General features: G+C 43.9%; 1 long non-coding RNA gene across 1 annotated transcript; it reads left to right on the top strand.

Moving 5' to 3' along the window:
• The first annotated feature begins 3,734 nt into the window (after nt 1-3,734).
• On the top strand, nt 3,735-25,281 carry LOC149749350 (uncharacterized). The gene is made up of 3 exons (XR_016393009.1): nt 3,735-14,100; nt 15,495-15,532; nt 15,996-25,281. It is a non-coding gene; the product is annotated as an uncharacterized LOC149749350 (long non-coding RNA).
• The last annotated feature ends 903 nt before the right edge of the window (nt 25,282-26,184 follow it).

Below are 26,184 nucleotides of genomic sequence, written 5' to 3'. Positions count from 1 at the left end.
TAGCCTGTGATCCTGAAGGAAAGTGTATGACTCCTCTGAGGTCCCTCCCCTGTAGGAGTTCTGGGGTTCTGACCTTTATGATTGCTTTCTTTCTACTAACTTTGGGTTTTGCTTGTTCTTCTTTATGGAATTCCTTTAGGTGTAAGGTTAGGTTGGTTACTTGAGATTTTTCTTGTTTCCCAAGGTAAGCTTATACCACTATAAACTTCCCTCTTAGAACTGCTTTTGCTGCAGCCGATAGGTTTTGGATTGTTGTCTTTTTGTTTTCATTTGTCTGTAGGTAATTTTTAATTTACTCCTTGATTTCTTCACTGATCCATTGGTTGTTCAGTAGCATATTGTTTAGCCTCCATGTGTTTGTGTTTTTTGCAGTTTTTTTCTTGTACTTGATTTCTAGCCTCATAGCCTTATGGTCAGGAAAGATGCCTGATATGATTTCCGTTTTCTTAAATTGACTCAGGCTTTCTTTGTTGTCCAGCATGTGATCTGTTTTGGACAATATTCCATGTGCACTTGAAAAGACTGTGTATTCTGCTGCTTTCAGATGGAATGTTCTATACGTATCACTTAAGTTCATCTGATCTAATGTGTCATTTAAGGTCAGTGTTTCCTTACTGATTTTCTGTCTGGATGATCTGTCCCTTGATGTAAGTGGGGTGTTAAAGTCCCCCACAATTATTGTTACTGTCAATTTCTCCTTTTATGTCTTCTAACATTTGCCTTATATATTGAGGTGCTCCTGTGTTGGGTGTATATATATTTACAATTGTTACATCTTCTTCTTGAATTGATTCCTTGATCAATATGTAGTGTCCTTTTTTGTCTCTTGTGACAATCTTTACTTTAAAGTCTACTCTGTCTGATATAAGTATTGCTACTCCAGCTTTCATGTGATTTCCATTCACATGGAATACCTTTTTCCATCCCCTCACTTTCAGTGTGTAGGTGTCTCTAGGTCCGAAGTGAGTCTCTTGTAGCCAGCAAATATACAGGTCTTATTTTCGTATCCATTAAGCCAGTCTCTGTCTCTTGGTTGGAGCATTTAGTCCATGTACATTTAAGGTAATTATCAATATGTATGTTCCTCTTGCCATTTTGTTCATTGTTTTGGATTTGTAGGTCTTTTTTCTCCTTTCTTCTTTTGTTCTCTTCTCTTGTGATGTGATGAATATCTTTAATTTTATGTGTGGATTCCTTTATCTTTTTTATGTGTATAGCTGTTACAGGTTTTTGTTTTGTGCTTACCATGAGGTTTTTGTATAGGAGTCTGTATTTATACATGCTTGTTTTAAGTTGCTGATCTCTTAATTTCAAACGCATTTTAGTGACCCTGCATTTGTACTTTCCTCTTCTAACAATTGCTGTTTTTAATATTATATTTTACATCTAATTGTTTTATGTATCCCTTAACTGCTTATTGTGGACAAAAATGATTTTACTACTTTTGTCTTTTAACCTCCCTACTAGCTTTGTGGGTGGATGATTTCCTACCTTTATTGTATGTTTGCTTTTACCAGTGGGATTTTCCATTTTGTAATTTTCTTGTTTCTTGTTGTGGCCTTTTCTTTTCTATCTAGAGAAGTTCTTTTAGCATTTGTGTAAAGCTGGTTTGGTAGTGCCAAATTCTTTTAGCTTTTGCTTGCCTATATAGCTTTTTTTTTTTTTATTCACTCAGTAAACTGCAAGTTTTATTTCTAAGGAAGTAGGGAGAATAGCTATTGGCATCTATGCTCTGTTGGGATTTTGGGTAGTTCATGGAACTGAAGGTCAGGAACATCTCAGGGATTCACAGAAAGTCTCTTTAGGAAGCTGTTGTAGGATAATTTTGCCCTGCTTCTTCAATCCCTGGGAGCCCACTCAAGATTCAAATTCCCAGGAGAAAGAGTCTAAATTTAAGTTTGCCTTAGCTGCTCGCTGGGGGATCGGAAAAGTGGACCTCCGTTGTTGACTCTCCACCAATTATAAGGACTGGGCCAGGATCCTTCCTCAAAAGAAGGGATTCTGGGCAGAAAAAAGTCACAAGTGTCTCCCAGCCTTCATTTGTTGTCTCATTTTGTTCTCTCTCTTCCAGCCCCAGATTCTTCTTAGCAGAGAGAAGGCATGGTAGAGTGTGGAGTGGAAACGACAGTGCTTTTGAAATTAACACACCTGGGTTTACTCACAGTTCTGCATTTACCAGGTGTATGACATTGGACCCGTATTACTTCACTTGGCTGAGCCTCAGTTTCCCCAGCTATCGGAAAGGGGATAATCTTACGTGCCTTAAAATTGGTTGTGAGGATTAACATAGTGGAATTGCCACAGTCTCAGTATCACTAGTCTTGAGGATGAATAGGGCCACTTTGACAGTGGTAATCTAAGTTTCACTGATTCTCCATGACCTGTGAACCCCCACTTCCGCTGCTTCAAGTATTTGTGAGGGCAGTTAGGGAATGCCCTACACTACATACCTTTTGATATCTCCATCAAAACTGAACAAGAGTCTTCCTGGGTAGAGTATTCTTGGTTGTGGGTTTTTCTCTTCCATCACTTTAAGCATATCATTCCACTCCCTTCTGGCCTGCAGAGTTTCTGCTGAAAAATCAGCTGATAGCCTTATGGGAGTTCCCTTGTGTGTTATTTGTTGCTTTTCCCTTGTTGCTGTTAATATTCTCTCTTTAACTTTCATTTTTGTCATTTTGATTACAATGTGTCATGGTGTATCCCTCTGTGGGTTAATCCTGTATGGGATTCTGCATTTCCTGGACTTGAGTGACTGTTTCCTTCCATGGGATAAGGAAGTTTTCAGCTATTATGTCTTCAAATATGTCCTCAGGCCCTTTATCTCTCTCTTCTCCTCTGGAACCCCTATAATATTAGCATGCTTGGTGTTGTCCCAAAGGTCTCTTAAACCGTCCTCATTTCTTTTCATTCTTTTTTCTTTTTTCTGTTCAGTGGCAATTTCCTCTACTCTGTCTTGCAGCTCACTGATCCATTCTTCTGTATCACTAAGTCTACTACTGATTCCTTCTACTGTATTTTTCATTTCAGTTATTGTATTTTCATCTCTGTTTGGTTGTTCTTTATATTTTCTGACTCTTTGTTAAAAACTTCTAGCTTCTTCCTTTGTGCATCCATTCTTATCCCGAGTTCTTTGATCATCTTTATGATCCTCACTCTGAACTCTTTTTTGGATAGATTGCCTATCTCCTCTTCACTTAGTTCTTCTTCTGGGGTTTTATCTTTTTCCTTCATCTGGAACATGTTCCCCTGACCCCTCATTTTGCCAAAGTTGCTGTTTGCATTTTTATGTATCTGGTATGTTAGTTACAGTTCCTGACCTTGGAGAAGTGACCTTTTATAGGAGATGTCCCATGTGCCCCATTAGAGCACTCCCCTCTCGTCACCCAAGCTATGTGCCCTAGGGGTTCCCCCTATGAGGGCTGCATGTGTCCTTATGTTGTGGCAGGCTGGCTATGTGGGTGATCTGGTATGCTTGTTTGGCCCCTAGTCCAGTTGGTTGCCAGACCCAGCCTTGTGCAGAGGTTGCCAGCTGCTGGTTGGCAGGGCCTGGTCATGAGACAGCTGACTGCAGAACCCCAGGGCTAATAGTGCTGGCTCTCTGATTGGTGGAGTCAGGGTCCAGAAAACTCCAGGGCAGTTGCCTGCCCACTGGTGAGTGAAGCTGGGTTCTGGAGTTAGGACCAGACTACTGGCAAACAGAGTCAGAACCTGGAGGTTGGCTAAAGAGCCCAAGGATCCCAGAGCTGGTGTCAGATTGATTGGGGGCAGGAGGAGGTTTCTGACAGTTGGGTGAGGGGTATGTTGTGTCCCAAAGCTTGTGTTGGCCTGCTAATGGGCAGGGCCGGGGCCCAGCTGGTAATAGGGCAGGGTTGGTCCTACTGTGGGCAAGCTCAGTCCACACGCTGCTGGACTGTGGTTTTCTTGCATCTGTTGCTTGCCCACTAGTGGGTCAAGTTCAGTCCTGGCACTCTGGTGGGCAGGGTCATGTCAAGAGACAAGTCTAGGTAGCTGTGGGCTCAGGAAGACATTAGGCAGCCTGTCTTCTGATGGGTGGGGTTATGTCCCCATTGAGTTATTTGCCCAGTCTGAGGTGTCCAGCATTGGTGCCTACAGGCTGTTGGGTGGGGTCAGACCTTGGTGTTAATGAGCTACAGGGAGAACCACAATGGCATCCGCCAGTACCAGTGTCCATGCAGCAGAAGAACCTCCCAAAAGTAATTGCCACTAGTGTTTATGTCCCCAGGGTCAGCCACAGCTGCCCCCTCCACTTCTCTGGGAGACTCTCCAAGACCAGGAGGTATGTCTGGCTTAGGCTCCTATCAAATTACTACTTTTACCCTGGGTTCTGGAGTGTGAGATTTTTTGTGTGCCCTTTAAGAGTAAGTCTTTATTTCCCCCAGTCCTTTGGGGCTCCTGAAATTAAGCCCCACTGGTCATCAAGGTCAAATACTCTGGGGAATCACCTTCTGGGTTCAGGACCCCCAGGCTGGGGAGCCCAACATGGGACTCAGAACTCTCACTGCTCTGGAGAATCACTGCAATATAATAATTCTCCAGGTTGTGGGTCACCCACCCAGGGTTATGGGACTTGATTATATTGCAAGTCTGCTCCTCCTACCTGTCTCATTGTGGTTTGTTCTTTATGTCTTTAGTTATAGAAGATCTTTTCTGGTAGGTTCTGTTCTTTTTCATTGATGGTTGTTTTGCAGATAATTGTGATTTTGGTATGTTTGTGAGAGGAGGTGAGCTCAGGATCTTTCTACTCTGTCATCTTAGCCAATTACCAAAAGATATTTTTGGTTGTTAATGTATATTTGATTTACAATGTTGTATTAGTTTCAGGTGTACAGAAAAGTGATTTACTTATATATGTATTTTCAGATTCTTTTTCATTATAGGTTATTACAAAATATAGAATACAGTACCCTGTGCTATACAGTAAATTGTTGATTATTTTATATATAATATTGTGTATAATCCCAAACTCCTATTTATCCCTTGCCCACCCACCACTTTCCCTTTCAGTAACCATAAGTTTGTTTTCTATGTCTGAGTCTGTTTCTGTTTCTGTAAATAAATACATGTATATTATTTCTTAGATTCTACATATAAGTGATATCATATATTTGTCTTTCTCTGTATGACTTATTTCACTTAATATGATAATCTCTAGGTCCAACCATGTTGCTGCAAATGGCAGTATTTCATTCTTTTCATAATGGAGAAGTATTCCATTGTATATATGTACCACATCTTCTTTATCCATTCATCTGTTGATGCACACTTAGATTGCTTCCATGTCTTGGCTATTGTAAAGATTGCTGCTATGAACATTGTGGTGCATGTATCTTTTTGAATTAAAGTTTTCATTTTTTCCAGATATATGCCGAGGAGTGGGATTGCTGGATCATATGGTAGTTCTATTTTTAGTTTCTTTTTAAAGAACCTTGATACTGTTTTCCATAGTGGCTGCACCAATTTACATTCTCACCAACAGTGTAGTAGGGTTCCCTTTTCTCCACACCCTCTCCAGCATTTATTAGTTGTAGACTTTTTAATGATAGTTATTCTAATTGGTGTGAGGTAATACCTCATTGTAGTTTTGGTTTGCATTTCTCTAATAACTAGCGATTTTGAGCATCTTTTCAGGTGCCTGTTGGCCATCTGTATATCTTCTTTGGAGAAATGTCTATTTAGGACTTCTTCCCATTTCTTGGTTGAGTTGTGGGTTTTTTTGATATTGAGTTGCATGAGCTCTTTGTATATTTTAGAAATTAACCCTTTGTCAGCCATGTAGCTTGCAAATATTTTCTACCCCTTTTGTAGGTTGTCTTTTTGTTTTGTTTCCTTTGCTGTGCAAAAGTTTTTAAGTTTAATTAGATCCCATTTGGGTTTTCTTGCTTTTATTTCTTTTGCCTTGCCTGGTCTAAGAAAATATTGCTACAATTTAGTCTGAAAATGTTTTACCTAAGTTTTCTTCTAGGAGTTTTCTGGTGTCATGTCTTTGATTTTTAAACCTAAATTTTGAGTTTATTTTTGTATATGGTATGAGGGAGTGTTCTAATTTCATTGATTTACAATGTGGCTGTCCAGCTTTCCCAACACCACTTGTTCTCAGTTGTATACTCTTGCCTCCTTTGTCAAAGATTAACTGACCATAGGTGTGTGGTTTGATTCTGGGCTCTCTATTCTCTTCCATAGATCTATATGTCTGTTTTTTGCCAATATCACATTGTTTTGATAACTGTAGATTTGTAGTATTGTCTGAAGTCTGGGAGTCTTATGCCTCTAGTTTTGTTCTTTTTTCTCAGGATTGCTTTGGCAATTCTGGGTCTTCTGTGATTCTATATAAATTTTATGAGTATTTGTTCTAGTTCTGTGAAAATATCATGGGTAATTTGATAGGGACAGTATTTCTGTAGATTGCTCTGGGTAGCTTGGCCATTTTAGCAATATTACTTCTTCCAATCCAAGAACATGGGATATCTTTCCATTGCAGTGAATCATTTTCAACTTCCTTTATCAGTGTTTTATAATTCTCACTATAAAGATCTTTCACTGCCTTGGTTAGTTTTATTCCTCAGTATTTTATTTTTTGATGCAATTTTAAATGGGATTTTTTTTTACTTTCTCTTTCTGATATTTCATGGCTAATGTAAGTAAATGCAACAGATTTCTGTATATTAATCTTGTATCCTGCTATATTACTGAATTCATTTGTTACTTCTAATAGTTTTTGGGTGGCATCTTTAGGGTTTTCTATATAGAGTGTCTTGTCATCTACATATAATGACAATTTTACCTCTTCCTTCCAATTTGGATACATTTTATTTCTTTTTCTTACGTGGTTGCTGTGGCTAGGACTTCCAATACTGCATTGAATAGAAGTGGTGAGAATGAGCATCCTTGTCTTGGAATTGTGAATTTAGTAGGACAGCTTTCAGCTTTTCACCATTTAGTATTATGTTGGCTATGATTTTGTCATAAAATAGCTTTTATTATGTTGAGATATGTTCCACCTATACCCACTTTGGTGAGAGTTTTTATCATGAATGGATGTTGAATTTTATCAGATGTTCTTTCTTCACCTATTGAGATGACCATGAGTTTTTGTTTTTCCTTTTGTTAATGTGGTGTATCACATTAATTGATTTGTGTATGTTGAATCACCTTGGATTGAATCCAACTTCACCATGGTGTATAATCCTTTTTATGTATTGTTGGCTTCAGTTTGCTCATATTTTGTTGAGGATTTTTGCATCTATATTCATCAAAGATATTGGCCTGTAATTTTCTTTTTTTCTTTGTAGGGTCTCTGGTTTTGTATCAGGTTGATGGTGGCTTCATAGAATGAATTTGGGAGTGTTCCCTCCTCTTCAGTCTTTTGGAAGAGTTTGAGAAGGATTGGTATAAGTTCTTTGTATGTTTGATAGAATTCCCCAGTGAAGCCATCCCATCCTGGACTTTTGTTTGCAGGGAGTTATTTTTTTAATTACAGATTCTATTTCACTTCTAGCAATCAGTCTCTTCAAATTATCTGTTTCTTCTTGGCTCAGTTGTGGTTGGCTGTATTTTTCTAGAAACTTGTCCATTTCTTCTACATTGTCCAATTTTTTGGCATATAACTATTTGTAGTATTTTCTTATTTTTTGTATTTCTATGTATCAGTTGTTATTTCTCCTCTTTAATTTCTTATTTTGTTAATTTGGGTCCTCTCTTTTCTTTTTGGTGAGCCTGGCCAGGGGGTTGTTGATTTTGTTTATCCTTTCAAATAAACAGCTCTGGGATTTATTGATCTTTTCTATGTTTTTATTTCTCTTTTATTTATTTCCTCTCTGATTTTATTATTTTCTTCCTACTGTTGATTTTGGGTTTTGTTTCTTCTTCATTTTCTAATTATTTTAGGTGTTAGGTTGTTTATTTGAAATTTTTCTTGTTTCTCAAGGAAAGCCTGTATCGCTATGAACTTTCCTCTTAGAACTGCTTTTGCTGTAACCCATAGATGTTGTAAGGTGGTGTTTTCATTATCATTTTGTCTCAAGGTATATCTGATTTCCTCTTTGATTCCATCATTGACCCATTGTGTTTTTAGAAGCATGCTGTTTAGTCTTCATGTGTTCTTTCTTCCCCATTTTTCTTTCTGTGGTTGATTTATAGTTTCATACCATTGTGGTCAGAAAAGATGCTTGAAACAATTTCTAGTCTCTTAAATTTGTTGAGGCTTGTTTTATGTCCTAGTATGTGGTCTATCCTAGAGAATGTTCCATGCATACTTGAAAAGAATGTGCATTCTGTGTTTTTGTTTTTGTTTTTGTTTGTTTGTTTTGGGTATATATTGTCCTATAGATATCAATTATGTCCAACTGTTTTATTGTGTCATTTAGGATCTCTGTTACTTATTGATTTTCTGTCTGGAAGATCTGTCCTTTGATGTCAGGGGCTGTTAAAGCCTCCTACTATTGTGTTCTTGTCAACTTCTCACTTTATGTCTGTTAGTATTTGTTTTATATATTTAGGTACTCCTATATTGGGTGCATATATGTTAACAAGTGTAATATCCTCTTCCTGTAATGCCTCCTTTATCATTATTTAGTGTCCTTCTTTGTCTTTCTTTATGGACTTTTTAAAAAGTCTCTTTTGTCTGATATGAGTATTGCCTACTCCCATTTTCATGTCCTTTCCATTTGCATGAAATATCTTTTTCCATCCCCTAACTTTCAATCTATATGTTTCTTTCAGCCTAAAATGAGACTCTTGTAGGCAGCATACTGTAGGTTCTTATTTTTTTTATCCAATCTGCCACTCAGTGTCTTTTGATTGGGGCATTTAGTCCATTGACATTTAAAGTAATTATTGATAAGTATGTATTTATTGTCATTTTAAACCTTGTTTTCTAGTTGATTTTGTAGTTCTTTTTTTCTTTCTTCTTTTTGTTTTTACTTTTGTGGTTTTATAGTTTTCTTTTGTATTATAGTTGTGTTCCTTTCTTTTTGGTTTTTGTGACTCTATTTTATTTTTTTGATTTGTGGTTATGCTGGTTTTCATGTATGTTAACCCATAACTATATCTACTTTTTATAAACTGATAGTCATACAAGTTCAAACACATTCTAAAAGATCTACTTTTTTTACTCCCCTCCCCACACTTTGTGATTTTGATATCCTATTTTACATCTTTATGTTTGTCCACTTGCTATTATTATAGTTACAATCACTTTTACAAAAAAATTTTGTTTTTTAATCTACGTACTGGCTTACGTTATCTTCAATCCTTTTACATATTTGCCTTTCCTATTATGTTTTTTCCTTTCCTATGGATTCTTTCTCTTTTCTGTTTAGAGAAGACCTTACAGTATTTCTTTTAGGGTAGGTTTAGCATTGCTGCATTGTTTTGTTGTTCTTTGTTTCCCCTCCTATTCTAAATGATAATCTTGCTGGGTAGAGTATTCTAGGTTGCACTTTTCCCTTTGAAGGCTTCAAATATATCATGCCACTCTCTTCTGGATGGCAAAGTTTCTGTACTGAAATTAGCTGATAGCCTTATTGGGATTCTCTTGTAAATGATTCTGATTTTTCTCTCACTGCCTTTAGAATACTCTTTTTTTCTTCAACTTTTTCCAATTTAATTATATGTTTTGGTGTGGGTCTGTTTGGGTTCATCTTCTTTGGGACCTTCTGTGCTTCCTATACCTAAATATCTGTTTCCTTCTTTAAGTTTGGGAAGTTTTTAGCCATAATTTCTTCAAATACATTTTTGATCCCCCTTTCTCTTTCTTTTCCTTCTGGAACCCCTATAGTTTGGTGTGCTTTATATTATCCCATAGATCTTGTATGTTGCTTTCATTTTTTTCATTTGTCTTTCTGTCTGCTGATTGGGTTATTTCCATTATTCTATCTTCCAGATCACTTATTCATTCTTCTGTACTATTTAGTCTGCTATTCATTGCTTCTAGATTGGTTTCTATCTCAGCAATTGTATTGTCTAATTTTGATTGGTTCCTCTTTATAGTTTCTAGTACCTTGTTACAGTGATCTGCATTTCTTTTGATAATCTTTCTTAATTCCTTTAGTATTTTTAGTACTTCCTGTTTGGACCTGGGGTCTGGTAGAATGGAAAGGTCTGTTTCATTGTTTGTTCTTTCAGGGGATTTCTCTTGCTCTTTTAATTGGCAGTAGTTCCTGTGCTTTTTCATTTTACTTAGGTTTCTCTGACTCTATGTATTTAGGAGAAAAAGTTATCTACTGTGGTCTTGAAGGCTGTTTTTCTGTGGGAGCATCCCTGTGTAGACCGTGTGCATCCAAAATTTTTGGTGTGAGGACTGTTTTTGGTATGGATGCCAGCTATGTCTTTCCTCAGAGTGTGCTGGTCATTGTTCCCTTGGTAGGAGGTGTATTTTGTGTTGTGATTAGAGCCTGCACTGGTTGTTGGGCAAATCCTCCTCTTTGCTCTATGGCTGTCACAGCCCTGTCAGGGCCAGGGTCTGGTCCCCAGCTGTTGGAGTAGAAGCCTCCAGATCTGGCTGTAAGCTGTGGTGTGAGGCAGGTGGGATTGGAGCCCTCCCACTGGGAAATGAATCGCTGCATATTCCTCCCACAGGGCTGTTTACCATGGACATGAGATTCTGTTACACTGCCCACCACCCTCTGTGTGGATCAACAAAGTCCACTGCTCGTGGACCCGCCTCCAGACTTGGCTCCAATACCCTGCCTCCCATGAGTGAGCCCTCACAAAGCCTGCCATGGCCAGAGCTGCATGCAACTATGAGAACAGTGACAGTGGATATCTTATGGCAGACCCACATCCCACCCTGCATGTGCTGATAATGGGGCTCCTATGGCAGACCTGTACCATTTTGCACATGTTAACAATGGTGGCCTGGACCACACCCTAGGCCCTTCAGGCTGTCTCTGCACAGCTAAACTGAGTCTTCTCCCAGGGTCTGTACTCTGAAACCCGAGTTTCAGTACCTAGCCACTGCACGTACTAGCAGGCACGTGTTTCGGGCTGGGAGGTGCGGTGACCATGGCAGCCATTACTGCCAGTCTCTCTTTGCCCTGATTGCTAGCAAACCAGCACCTGCACACTCCTCTTGAGCAAAGTACAGGTGACTCCACCACCGTATATGCCCAGGTGGACCTCCCTGCCAGTGAAGGAGATTCCCAGGGCAAGGGAACTTTTCCTCTTTCACAGCTTCCTCCCAGGGGCACAAGTTCCATTCCAATTCCTTCCTTTTTTTTTTTCCTTTTTTCATTCTACCTGGTTATGTGGGGATCTTTCTTGCAGCTTTGGTTGTATAAAAGATCTTCTGCCAGCTTTCAGTTGGTTTTCTGTGAGAATTGTTCCACATGTAAATGTATTATTATGTGTTTGTGGGGGGAGGTGAGCTCCACATCCTACTCCACCATCTTGATCTCTGCCCCTGAAAGATTTTTTTTAAGTTGGCAAGAGCTAAAATATCACCAAGACAATTATCCAAGGTATGTGGTGCTTTTTTATTTTGCAATAGTCTTAGATTCACAGAAAAGTTGTAGAGATAGTACAGAAAGTCTCCCTACACCCTTCACCCAGCTTCCCTCATGTTCATGTCTTACATAATAGATACATTTATCAAAACTGAGAGGTTAACGTTGGTACAATTAAATTATAGACTTTATTTGGATTTTACTAATGTTCTTTTTTGGTTCCAGCATCCAATCCAGCAGACCACATCATTATGTTTCCTCAGTGTCCTACCATCTGTGACAATTTTTCAGAGCCTGCTGCTGTAAATCAGGGGTTCTCAGCCCTGGCTGTCCACTAGAATCACTTAGGAAGACTTTGAAGAGCACCAAGGCCAGAGCCACTCACCAATTACACCAGAGTTGCTGGGTGTGGCCGGGACCAGCATCAGTTTTTCTATAGCTCCAGGTGATTCTGATGTTCAGCCAGCCAGAGTTGAGATATACTGATCTTAACATATGAGAATTCCTACTCATCCAGCCAAAGTTCTTCTTAGCATGAGCAAATGACTATTTATAACTTAATTTTTAATGACACATGAATATTTAAATACATTTCTTACATAGTGCTTACTAGTGCTTTATAACTATTTGATCACATCAGAACATTGCAGACAAAGGTTGTCTCTTTTAATTACCCCTCAGTTATAGGGATAATTAAAAGAGATTTCCCCTTCTCCAGAAACACAGACACTCACCCTTATGACTTTGGTTTGTATCTTATTGACTTTTTTCTATGATTTTTCATCAAAACATTAGGAAACACGATGGCACTCTGTGTTTATGGTTTTAAATGTGTTTATGGTTTTAAATGGTATCATGTGTAACATTCTACAGTATGTTTTTTCACTTGATATGTCTCAGAGATTTATCCACATTGTGATGTATAAGTCTAGCTCATTCATTTTAATAGTTTCATAGTATTTCATAGTATGAAAATACACTAACTTGTTTATTTATGGACATTTAACTTATATCTCTGTGTTTGCTCTTGCAAGCCCTGCTGCCATGTGCATCCTTTGGTATGTCACAGGATGCTCCTTACAGTATAGCATTTATGTCAATAAATATAACACCATCTGGTTTCCAGCATGTTTCTATGTAAAAGAATGAATATCTAGAAATAGAAGTGTTAGACCTCAAAGGGTGTGGAGTCTGCATGTTTTGTTTTAGTTGATATTATCTTATTCCCATCCTTACCAGCTTTCCCAATTGATTCTCACTTTATTCTCCCAGAAGCAGTGTATGAGAGTACCAGTTATCCCGACATCTTTGCCAATACTTAATTTATCAAACTTTTTAATGCTTGCCAACAAACAGGTAATAAATGTTATCTCATTCTTTTAATTTGCATTCAGTGACTATTTTAATAGAACTGTTAAACACCAGAGTTGAAAGAGACCTCATTGATCATATAGTCCAACCCCTCTGTTTAAAGAAGAATTTTTTAAATTGCATGTAAGTAATACATGAACACATTATCATGATGAAAGTCTAAAATGAAATTGCAATGTATTGAATAAAAATGAAAGCCCTCTTTTGCATCTTCCTCTGACCCCCTTACTGAGAAGTAAACTAATGTTGATTTGTTGGTATATTATGATGGCTCATTTACTACATATGTATCAATACATGCATATGTAAATGCACAAAAAATATAGCAGGTGGTGATGGTGTTTTATGTAAAAGGAATATAGCTCTGTATTTTTCTGTGGTTATCATTTTCCCAAAACAACATATCTTAGAAACCTTTCCATATCAGCACACAAAGTTTAGTCTATTTTTAAACTGTTGCATAAAATTCTATAGTATGGCGTGTATTAGCTATTTATTGCTGTGTAACAAATTATCCCCCAATTTAGCACTTTAAAACAACACACATTTATTATCTACTCAGTTTCTGAGACCAGGAATCTGGGAACAACTTATCCTGGTGGTTCTGGATCAGAGTCTCTCATGAGGTTGCAGTTGAGCTGTGGGCCAGGGCTACAGTCAACTGAAGACTTGGCTGGGAGTAAAACATTGGCGTATAAGGTATAAGCCATCACTTACATGGGTATTGGCAAGAAGACTCAGTCTTTCTGTGCATGGGGCTTTCTATAAGGCTGCTCACAACAAGGCAGCTTCCTTAGTGATGAGAAAGAGGGAGAGAACCCAAGATGGAAGCTGATGTCTTTTTATAGCCTAAGTTCAAGAATGGCATGCCATCACTCTGCCATGTGCTATTGGCTATTGGTCATGCATAACAACCCTGGTTCAATGGGAGAGGACTACACCTGGGGCAATACCAGGAGGTGGGGTCAATGAGGGCCAACTTGGAGGTTGGCTACCACATGAGGTTACTGTGGTGGGTTTCAGGTTTTCACAGTCACATGCAGCGCTCCATGAACATACTTGGGCATGCTTCTTGATGCACCTGTACTTCTCTCCAAGTCTTAAAGTAGAATTGTGTTCTTTTTCATTTTCAAATAGGGAAATTGAAACTAGAGAAAAGCGACTTCTCCAAGGTTACACTGCTAGTCCCCTGCTAGTCCAGGATTACAACTTCAATCACCTGACTTTCAGTCCATTCCACCTCCAGAGCCTTTCTGTGGGCAAGGTAAATATGGGCTGAGATTTTAAAACATAACCTGAGATAAAGCCTCGCTGGTAATTGTCAACAGTCAGTTCCCAGAATACCAGCAAACGTGTAACGGCAAATGTTGCTTTGTAGGTGCTAAGTATACGTCACTGCACTCAAAGGCTAGCTTAGCCAATGTGTGAATCCCTGGTCTGCCTTGATTAAAAAGAAGCTGGTGGAAACAAGGAATTCTTTCTGTGCCATAATCAACAGACACACTGGAGTCAGACAGACCTGTATTTGAATTCCAGCTCTAGCTCTATGACTGTGAGCCAGCCGCATAATTCCTCTGATCCTGTTTTTTCACCTATAAGATGGGGATGTGCAGAGTACCTATTGCACAGGGTCGTGCTGAGGATTACTCGTGCTGATATATGTGATGTGCCAGCTCAGGGGCTGGCCTGCTCCATGGAGGAGCACCATGGGGCTGCTATTCTCTGTACTTTTCCTGGTGGACCCACTTTAGCTATCCATCAAGCTTCCTGAGTGAATGAACTACAATTTTCTAACAATAAGTGATGCAGACAGAGCCTAGTTTATACCCTTTTCACATCTCCTGATTCTCTGCTGTTTACACTGACCACTATATTGTGGCCTGTGTTTCCTGTTGCAAGCGATCCAGATATTTGGTGAATGGGTGTGCAGTAAGCATGGAGCCCACTGAGGGCTGCCCCTCCAGCTCAGTACACAGTGCTCTTGCTGGCCCAGGTGTGGGTGGTAGTTGTCTATGCTACTCTCCCGTCAGGCCTAACCTGAATCTTCCTCACCTCTGCGACTCTAGCTCCAGCAGAGGGCCCCAGCACCTTAGAAGTGTCTGGAATGAATGAATGAATAATTGAATGAATGAAAAGAGATCAATTTAACCAAATCAAGTGGAATAGGGGTTGTCATAATGGACATCTTTGGGACATCAGATAATCACCTGGATTCTGATTTAAGATGTTAAGATGTTTGGGGGATGTGGAATAACTTTGATTTCTCAGATGTCCAGCAGAAGGAAGGAGGGTAGAGTAGGACAAGAAGATGGAAGAGGGGCAGGTGGGGAGCTAGTTTCTATGTGGTCATTTTATGGTGCCCTTGGGACTTACAGAATAGACATCATCTACTGGGTGGAGCTCGAGAGAGACACCATGACTTTTCACCAGCTGATAAGCAAATGGACTTTTGACCATAGGTCACTGGATTTCCTTGAGCGTCAGGAAAGGATTTCTGGGACCCCAACTGTTCTTTAGCATGTAAAGGACACACAGGGTTTCTGGCCAGCGCCAGACAAGGACAGAGATGTATAGATAAAAAGGGGAAGTGACAAATGTCACAGGCAAGGGATTCCCAAGGTCATTACCAGAAGGACACAAGCATTCTCTCTCTTTTAGGATCCTGGAAGGTCCAATGACACCCCCACAGGGAACATGTGAGTTTGGCTTCCCAACCCTACCCCTCGCCCCAGCATTTCCTCCACAGCCCCGAAGAAGACCCAGCTCCTGGACGGAGGCTGGCTCACTGGCTTCAGTGGCAAAGACTCATTTCCTCCTCTGCTTGGGAAGCTGCAGGGAGCCAGACTGGGCCCATCAGCTGCCCTCGCCGGCTCAGAGGGAGGTGCACCCCTGGAGGGACATAGGTGGGAAGGGCAGGGGCTCCAGGGTACCCATGCAGCGCTAGCACTCAGCGCAGCCACGATGCCACTCCTGGCGAGGCTCCGTGGGGCACGCCAGGCAGTAACCCTGACAGGCAAAGGCCTGCACAGGCCAAGTCTCACACAGTGCTCTCGCTCCAAACCCCTCCGCTGTTCTTCCTCGGGAAGCTTCCTGTTGAAAGATAAATGTTTTGCCCGTGACCAAATGGATTGATATTTATTTATTTTCCTTTCCTTCCAGGCCTGCGCCAGCCCAGACAGGTCCAAGGGCAGGATTCCAAGCAGCTGAGATGATCTCTAGAGAAACCTGGAACTTCCCTGTGACACAAGTGTGGCAGAAAGAGGCAGGCCCAGGGGTTGCCAGCACCCCACGATCCATTGGCAAGTGGGGCACCCCTCAGGGTGGGAAGGGGCCCCTACCTGTTTGGTGAACCCGGCCACTGGTTCCTGAATCTCTGCTTTCAAGGGCCTTGAGTGGCTTATGTCCCAGGAACATGGAGTCATCACAGAGCACTTACATCCAAAATCCATTTTCCTTCAAAGGAGTGCCCTGGTCACAGTAAGTAAAGGCGATCCTGTACACTTTGGTAAATCAGTGATTGGTCTATACTGTAACTGGGCCTTTAGAACTGACAGTGAGCTTCCTGATGTGATTCTCACAGGAGAGCGCTACAGAGTTCCTGGAAAATCCCCTATCGACCCTGCCAGGAAACAGGGGTTCCACAGAGGTGACTGTGGCGGACAAGTAAAGACAATTCCAAAGTGTAAACATATTTTTTATAATTTAGATATAAAACATCCGAAGAACACTGTATTCATCTTATACTCTGAAATAAATTGAACAAAACAGTGAAGTCAGACAAAGACAAATATTGTATGATACCACTTATGTGTGGAATCTAAAAAATAATACAATTGAATCTATGTACAAAACAAAAACAGACTCATGGACAGAAAACAAACTTATGGCTACCAAAGGGGAAAGAGGGCGGGGCAGGGATAAATTAGGAGTATGGGACTGACAGATACACACTACTAAACATAAAATAGATAAGCAACAAGGACTTGCTGTAATATGGCAACACAGGGAACTATATTCAATATCTTATAATAACCTGTAATGGAAAATAATCTGGAAATATATATATAACTGAAGCACTTTGCTGTCCACCTGAAACTAACACAATATTATAAATCAACTCTACTTCAGTTTTTTAAATTGAGCATAATTTGATAGCTCAGGCCCACTGGGGAGGGTGGAGCAAGTGCCCCTACACAGGTGGCCCCCGTCCTGCTTTTGAGTTCTTGCTGTTGTTGGCTTATTATAATTTTGTGACCTGCCCCTTTGTCAAGCTGCCAGCATGTGACCCTCAGCAGCTTCTCTACCTCCTTGAAGTTACTGCTTCCAGGATTGGAGCCAAAATGTGGTACATGGGGAGGGGTCGAGGGGGCAGGGGAGGGGGCGAGGAAGTGTGGTTCTGCCTTCGTCCTCCATCCTGGAGTGTGTAACTTCTCTGCCGTGGACCCCAGGCTCCCCAACTGAAATACAGGGAATTAGAAAAAGTGATTCCGTAAGGCTCTAAGCTTGGTAATTCCCATGAAGATGCTCTAAAGTGATCTCAAACTCAGCATATCAACCCAAATGAGATTAAACTGTGGTTGTCTGTGTAGCTGCCTCACTCCTCCTGTAATCGGTGCACTCCTATGGGCAGGGACCATCTTATAGTCATCCTCCAGCGCCTGGCAGGTAGCAGGGCTGTGATACACAAGGGTGGACAAGCAAATGGGCCGACCAGCTGAGACCGAAGCACTGATTCTCTCCAGCTGTGAACCTCTCACCTGTCTCCTCAGCTCAGTCACAAGCTCTCTGGGAGGGAAGAATAGATCTTTTCTTCACGAGGTCTCCAAGCAGGGCTGATGGGCACTCAGGGTGCACTTGTGTGTCCAGGTCAGTTGTTAAAATACTGAAAAACTTCCGTACAGTTGCTGCCTGAGCCCTAGAGTGCCCCCCACCCCTAGATGCCCAGCACCTCATCCAATGCCCCCAGCCCCCTGTCTGGCTGCTAAAGGGTGATGTCTGGCCTAGCAGGGCCTCCAGGACTCTGCTCCAGCTCTATGGCTGCATCCTTCTCACTGGTCAGTGTATTGCCGTGCTATTGTTAAATGTCCGAGTGATGGACCAGCCCGATGCAGCAGATGCCTGGTAAGTGCTACTTGTTACCTGAGAATCGATATATGTGGGCTCTGGTCTCCCAGTGGACTGACGGAGTTCTCAGCAAGGAAGTGGGCAGTGTGCTGCCTGATGCCCAAAGACAAGTTTACAGGGTCCCTGGCTGGACAACATAAGGCCCTCCAAGGACACCCGCAGGGGAAGGAAAGTATAGACTTGCTGTCCTTGCCACTCTCATCCCTGTCAATCCATCCATCCATCCATCCACCTGTCCACCCATCCACTGTTTGGGGCCCACACTTCGGGCACATCAGCTCCAGGAAGACCAGAGAGCAGGTCATGCCGTACAGTGAGCTGGGCCAGACGGGCAGGGGCAGTAGGAAGAGGTCAGACTTGGTGCTGGGGGTCGGAGTCGGGGTCGCTGGTCTGAGCCCCAGCCCTCTGACCAGCCTGGCGGCCAGACTCTCGGAGCCTGTATTTCTTCTTCTGCACAAGTAACAGAGTTAAACCTACTTTTAGCTTGTTGTGAGGCCTGGTGAGTCTAACAAAGGCTCTGATCTGGGCCCACAGTTGGGGCTTCTCCTCTAGATGGAATCTTATTTGGAGAAATCAGGACTTGAAAAATGACAGAGTGGTTACACAGGTATGTCTTGTTTGCAAAGACGCATCAAGCTGTACACTTATGTATACCCTCTGTATGCAAAGTAGATACAGTAAAAAGCTAAAACACCAAACGTTCTCAGGCATCAAAAATATTATCAGTAAAAAAGTTGAGATGCTAGGGCTTCCCTGGTGGCGCAGTGGTTGAGAGTCCGCCTGCCGATGCAGGGGACACGGGTTCGTGCCCCAGTCCGGGAAGATCCCACATGCCGCGGAGAGGCTAGGCCCGTGAGCCATGGCCGCTGAGCCTGCGCGTCCGGAGCCTGTGCTCCGCAACGGGAGAGGCCACAACAGTGAGAGTCCCGCGTAACGCAAAAAAAAAAAAAAAAGTTGAGATGCTAAAACAAATAGCTGAGAAAAATCTAGGATTTTAGTCCTAGAGAAAATTCCTCAGATAAGTCATTTTCAATCGTGAATTACCTCTTTCAGCACAGGGAGGGGAGGGTATAAAAACCATCCTGGATACATTTTTCTCCCTGACACTGAGTTTAACTGGTGCATTTTAGCAACAGCAGAGCTGAATAAATAAGTCTGAGTGAGGATCAGCAGAGACAAGGATCGGGTGAGCCAGAGGGTTGCTCAGTAGACACACCTGGCAGAGTAAACGACGAGTTAGATGGCGTTAATCGCGATTGATGCAGGTTAAAAGGGAAGGGGAATGATGCAGTCCTCACCACACACCGAGAGGTGGGCCTTGGCTAATTGGAGCTAACGATTGATCATTTCATTTCTGATCCAGGAAGTGCTGCAATGTTGACCTTCAAGGTTCAGAGAAGTGTGTTTAAGACTGCAATCCCAGCCACAGTGGAATTTCTAGGGTTTAATTCGTGCAAGAAGGGTGGGGTGGGGAGATGGTTTCAGGCCTTTATAGTTTCAAAGGACAAGGACAAAGGGCTGGAGGACTTTTTGTTTCACATCTGCTTCTTCCCGCTTCAGGAGTATTTATGTTCTTCCCATCTTGGCTGGTCTTCAGACAGGGCTCCCGGACCTGGTACGGGGAAATGCAGTGGGTCCTCAAGTTCACTAAAGACAGCTTGTTCCCATGAGCTTATTTGAAACCAGGCTGTTCGGATCTCAGACTTCACGTCCCATGCAGGGTCCTAAACTGCGCTGCATGCAGTTTAGTCTACTAAATCCACCCATATACCCTTGAAGTCCTCATAGCTCTAGGGACCCACCACCTTGTTGCCGTGAGCAAACACTTATCATCCAGTGGGCAGTGGGGAGATGGGCTGTGTCCATCAGTGTTCCTTCAGTATACATCGCTGAGCACCTACCCTGGGCCAGGTCCTTACTGGGGACAAACAGAGAGATGGCCCCTCTATATGAAGGGTCTCAGTCTAGGGCAGAACTCCGGACAGGCACCAACTACCTACACCGGAGACCAAAAGTGGTCCCATTCAGAGAGGTGTGTGTTGAGTGCAAAGGGGATTCCAAGATTGCCGTGGGGGTGGTCACAGCCAGGTGGGGTAGAAGCAGGGAACTATGGGAAGAGGGCACAGGGGGACTTGGAGGCAGGGGCTGGCCTGAAAGCCAGGGGGTCGGTACATTCCAGGCCAGGGATCAGTAACAAAGGTAGGACAGGCTTTTTCACAAGGCTGTGGGAGGACAGGGGTAAAGCGGGCACGGGGCCAGGACAAGGCCCTGAGCTATGTGAGGAGGTCTGTGTAAGAAGCCATGCAGCAGTGGGCAGGGGAAATGAATGCCAAGAGCCTCTCAGGACCTCCCATGTTCCTGAAGCCTGGATGCCCCAAGGCAGGCAGAGATGGAATCCTCCGGACAACTTCTCTCTGCAACTCATCCAGCTCCTCTCCAGGCTTTCTCCTCTGCAGGTGGAGGGGCCCAGGACCTGGCGAGGCCACCCCTGTCCACGTGGGAAAAGTGGAGGTAGGTCCAAGAGACAGAATCTCCTTCCTCACCGTGGGGAGAGGAGGGGTGTGTGTCTCCTTCAGCTCCTGGGTCAGCCTTCCCGCCTGGGGCCTCAGAGAAGCCTCAGAGACAGGACCCCTCCTGTCCGGGGCCAAATCTTCAGCTCAATGGGTTCATGCCACCAAGGTTGTGCAGACAATCCCCCACTACACCCCTCTGCTCCTGGAAGAGCTCTTTCTGGAGCAGCTGAAATGGTGTAGGTAGCTTTCTGTGCTTTCCCAGGGAAGTCAGAAGTCAGAGACAGCCGGCCAAGCTCTTGTGGGTTCATTCATCTGGATACCAGATGGGAGGGGCAGAAAGAGGGCTCCTTAAAGCAAAAGGAAATGAGAGCTGAAGACAAAGTCTGCAAGCAGCCCGCCCACCGGTAGCAGCCGAGGCTTGTTGGTCCCAAAATCTGTTCTCCACTGTTCCATGGGATATTTAGCTGAGAATATGGCCACTCAGAAGGAAGACTACATTTCCCAGTGTTTCTTACAGTAGATATGGCCATGTGACTAACATCTAGTTAACAGGTAAGTGCCATTTCAGGGACTTTTATTTAAAGGGAAGAGATAGGCCTTTCTCCTTTTCCTCCTTGGTTTCTGGAATGTGGGTTTAATGGCTGGAACTGGAGCAGCAATTTTGGACCATGAGGTAATCTTGGGACTGAAGCAATATATAGAAAAGCAACAAGGCAGAAGGATACTGTGGGTTCTTGACCTCATGGAGCTGCTATACTAGCACTAGGCCACCTACCTCTGGCTAGTTCTGTGAAAAGAAAGAGCCTTGTATTTTGCTTAAGTCATTTGCTATTTTGGGTTTCTCTGGTACTAACAGTCAAACTTAAAATTACACCATTTTTCAAGGTGCAAATCCAGCCTCCTCCAAGAAACGCTACCAGATGGTGTGTTGCTACTTGCAAAGTCCTTTCACATGCATTTAAAAAAATCCATTTCCTGTTTTCTGCACAATCACCTCTAGGTAGGTATTATTGCCAGCATACCACAGGTAAGGAGGAGGCGGCTCAGAGGGGTAAACGGTTTTCTGGTTTGGCAACCCTCTTCAGCTTAAATATGAATTACTAATGCCTGTGTTGATCTCCCCTCCTGCCCATGATCTTCTCCGTGGCCCAGAGGGGGCTGACTCAACTCTGATTCCCTCCAGGGCTGAGGGCTCCACCCACAGCAGGTGCTCTGTAAATTTGTGCCAAATTGATTTACTGTGTATGCAGCAAGTTCTCCTCCATCCAAAGACATTGATTTCTTCTAAACTCCATTTCTCTCTTTGACGTTCTCTAAGAAAGGGAGGAAAACTCCAAGGAGAGAAAAGAGCTTGGTCCTTTTGGGTGAATCTTTGGCCTGTAGAGGGCCAGGTGGCCAAGGCTTGGTAGTGTATGAAGGGACCTGCTCTGGGGTGTCAGAGGACCCAGGACAAAGTACCAGGGACCTGGAGCTGGGGCTGCAAGAGGAAAGTGTGGGGAGGAGGGGCCTCTGAAGCTGGGGGCCTGGCAAGGGCTCCACCCAGCTCCCTCTGTGGGGTCAGGGAGGTGGGCATGCAGAGCCCAGGGAAAGCAATGAAAGGAGCTGGTTTCATAGCCAGATGGTTTTTGCAAGTATTACTTCATTGAACCTCACAGCACTCCCCTGGAGTTGGGTGGCGGGCAATTTCATCTTTTGAAGGGGATGGAGAGCTGAAGGAGGAGAAAGAAAACGAAATCCGGTGACCCGGCTATGAGGAAAAAACACTGCCCCAGATTTGCAAATCTCCTGCAGGGAGGGAGGGACCCGAGGATTCTACCTCATGATGAAAATAACTGTTCTCCCCCCACATTCAACCAATGGCTCTTTACTGGGTTCAAAGGCCAGCAACTTTGATCTGCCCAACAATTCTTGGAGGACAGAGGCAGGCATTGCCCTTTCAACAGATGAGGAACCTGAAACCCAGAAAGGGAAAGTGACTCGCCTAAGGTCACACAGCACCAAAGCTAGAGTCCCAATGTCCCCGCCCCCCCCACTTCTTGCAGCTTGCAGTTTGCAGTAGATAAACCTGGAGAGAGTGGTTGGCCTCATCCGCTCACCAGCCTGAAAACCCCTGGTGCTCCCTGCTGCTGTACCCAAAATGCAGGCCACAGGAGGGGAGAGTGGTGATGGACTGGGCCCAAACCAGTTCTCCCCCTTTGATGGGAGCCTGGGGCCCAATAGTAACTCCAGAGCCACAGAGTGCTACAGCCTGAAGGGCTGAGCAGAAAGTGAGGGCACTGAGGCCCACGGTGGGGCGGGGGAGGGACTTGCCCAAGGTCACACAGCAAGGGCAGTGGCAAAACCAGGACTGCAGTCACTTCTTGGTCTTAGCAATGGAGAAGGGGCCTTGTGTGCCACAGGCTCCCATAACCACGCACAGATGTAACCTGGGACTTCAGACTCCTTCTTCTGGCACCTTCTGTTGACAAGGGCTCACGTAGGAGACTGGCTTCCCTGGAGAGACAGTACTGCTTGTCCTAAGCATCCCAAGACCCTACTTGGATGCTACTTTCTTCATTCATTCATCCATTTATGGTTGCATTGGGTCTTCGTTGTGGCGCATGGGCTTTCTCTAGTTGCGGCGAGCGGGGGCTGCTCTTCGTTGCAGTGCGCGGGCTTCTCATTGCGGTGGCTTCTCTTGTGGAGCACAGGCTCTAGGCATGCAAACTTCAGTAGTTGTGGTACACGGGCTCAGTAGTTGTGGTGCATGGGCTTAGTTGCTCTGCGGCACGTGGGATCTTCCCAGACCAGGGCTCAAACCCGTGTCCCCTGCACTGGCAGGTGGAGTCTTAACCACTGTGCCACCAGGGAAGCCCCTCGGATGCTACTTTCTTCAAGGACTTGTCATTCATCTTCCTTCCCCCACGGTCCTCCAATACTTGTGACACACTGTCTGGGCCCTGTCACTTGTGTCACATATAATCCTTGACCCAGGTCTTGGCTCTCTGACTACTGGGTGCACCCAGGGCATGACCGCCATGCCTGGGTACCCCTCACACTCCTTGGGTATGAGAGAGAAGTTGGAGTGACCTCCTGATGGAATGAAGTCAGCTGTGGCTGTGAGACGCTGGGCTGGAGGACGCTGCTAAGGGCCTGTGGTATACACTGGGCCCTGGGAGGGCAGTCTCGAAGGCTGGGGGTGTGTGAAGGAATGGCAGCCTCTCAGCAGTGCTCTAGGCCAGGCCTTTCCCTGAGGGGTTTGCAGAGCTAAGGAGAAGGATCCATGAAACAACCCAGGGTCAGTCTCCCAGTGATTGTAGCTGCAGTCCTTTAAGAAACCTGCTAGTGGAGACTGTTTCAGATGCCCAGGAAGGGCCCCTTCTGCAAAGGAGAGGTGCCAAGCCAGACCCCATCACCCAAATGGGCCTTCCTGAGCTGCCCTGGAGTCTGTCTGTCCGGGGGCGATGGGCTCAGCCCCGGCAGCCACAGTCCCATCACACTGCCGGGGCGCTGAGCAGTGTAACGCCCTCCCCCAAATCCTGAGCTCCCACCTCCACACCATGGTTGATAGCTGTAAGTGTAATTTAAATAAATAGTGGCATAAAGCCAACCACAATGAGTAATCTTATTTTATTTTTTTTTGCGGTACACGGGCCTCTCACTGTTGTGGCCTCTCCTGTTGCGGAGCACAGGCTCCAGACGCGCAGGCTCAACGGCCATGGCTCACGGGCCCAGCCGCTCCGCGGCATGTGGGATCTTCCCGGACCGGGGCACAAACCCGCGTCCCTGTATCAGCAGGCAGACTCTCAACCACTGCGCCACCAGGGAAGCCCCACAATGAGTAATCTTAAAACTAATAAGAACCTTAAGCCAAAAGGATCGTTTTCCCTCTTGTGTCTTAATGCTGCTTTCCGGGGTGGGGGCAGATGGCTGGCTGCTCAGGGGCTGGAGAGCAAACGTGGTGAGGGCACACGCCTCACCCTCACCCTTGGTCCTTCTCTGTCTTCCCAGATGTTTCTAAGTGTGATTTTTTTTGTTTGTTTGTTTTTTAACATCTTTATTGGAGTAGAATTGCTTTACAATGGTGTGTTAGTTTCTGCTTTATAACAAAGTGAATCAATTATACATATACATATGTTCCCATTATCTCTTCCCTCTTGCATCTCCCTCCCTCCCACCCTCCCTATCCCACCCATCTAGGTCACAAAGCACCAAGCTGATCTCCCTGTGCCATGCGGCTTCTTCCCACTAGCTATCTATTTTACGTTTGGTAGTTTTGAGGAACGCAAAAACGCTAGACACGCAGGCCCAGTCACATATACGAAAGAGATTATCTCTTCATTTCTTATTAACTTCAGCCCACAACTTCCTCAAAGACATCTCCCAGGACTGCAGCATCTAAATGCTTCTGCACATGAACTTTATTCCTTTGATTTCCCCTTCATGGTGTTTCAGCAGGATTTTGCAACAGCATTCTTACTCCGCTCGGCTCCCTGCCCCCAGCCCTCCTTGGAGGGTCCCTTCTAAAACTCCAGCGGGGTCTTCGCTCTCCTGCGTCAAATTCTTCCATGGCTGTCCAATACCCAGAGCAGGCTCTCAGCCTACACAGCAGAATCACCTGGGAGCTTTAAAAAAAAATTGATGCTTAAGCCCCAACCAGACCAATTAAATCAGAATTTGGAGGGCAGGCACTAATCATTTTTTTTTTAAACATCTTTATTGGAGTGTAATTGCTTTACAATGGTGTGTTAGTTTCTGCTGTATAACAGTGAATCAGCTATACATATACATATATCCCTATATTTCCTCCCTCTTGCGTCTTCCTCCCACCCTCCCTATCCCACCCCTCTAGGTAGTCACAAAGTACCAAGCTGATCTCCCTGTGCTATGCAGCTGCTTCCCACTAGCTATCTATTTTACATTTGGGAGTGTATATATGTCCATGCCACTCTCTCACTTCAGCCCAGCTTACCCTTCCCCCTCCCTGTGTCCTCAAGTCCATTCTCTACGTCTGCATCTTTATTCCTGTCCTGCCCGTAGGTTCATCAGAACCATTTTTATTTTTTTTAGATTCCATATATATGTGTTAGCATATGGTATTTGTTTTTCTCTTTCTGACTTACTTCACTCTGTATGACAGACTCTAGGTCCATCCACCTCACTATAAATAACTCAATTTCATCAGTAGTATTCCATTGTATATATGCAGGCACTAATCATTTTTAAAAGCTCGCAGGTAATTCAAATACAGAGCCATTGGTCTAAAGGGTAAAGTAAAGAGAGAGAAAGCTCCTCTAATCCAGAAGGAATTAGAGAATTAGCAAAGCACCATTTGCAACCACTGATAGAATAATGGACACCTGCAAGTCAATAGATGCTAAAACCATTGGGTGAGAGGTCTTTGAGGAGCAGGATAGTCACACAGCCCCCAAATAATACTCTATGTGCCGGGTATAAGAAGATGAGACTAGAACAGTGTGCTCAGAATGTGGTCCCCTGGGGTGGCAGCAGCATCACCACCTGGGAGCAAATTCTCGGGCCCACATGGGACCCGCTGAATCAGAAATTCTAGCACTTGGGGCTCCAGTGATGGTTTAACACAGCCTCCAGGTGATGTGAGTTTGAGAACCACTTCGCTCAAGGACCTCTGGGGCGGGCATCACCAGGAGCTGCTCAGACCCCCTTAGCAAAGAAGGATCCATCATCCCTGGTGCTAAAAGCATGGTCAGACA

This window comes from Delphinapterus leucas, chromosome 4 (assembly GCF_059928025.1).
Source record: "Delphinapterus leucas isolate spDelLeu-1000000601 "Yukka" chromosome 4, BTC_Dleu_Yukka2, whole genome shotgun sequence".
In the NCBI taxonomy this organism is placed as follows: Eukaryota; Metazoa; Chordata; class Mammalia; order Artiodactyla; family Monodontidae; genus Delphinapterus; species Delphinapterus leucas.
Note: the sequence above shows the minus strand (reverse complement) of the source record. Positions and strands in the feature narration are given on the sequence as shown.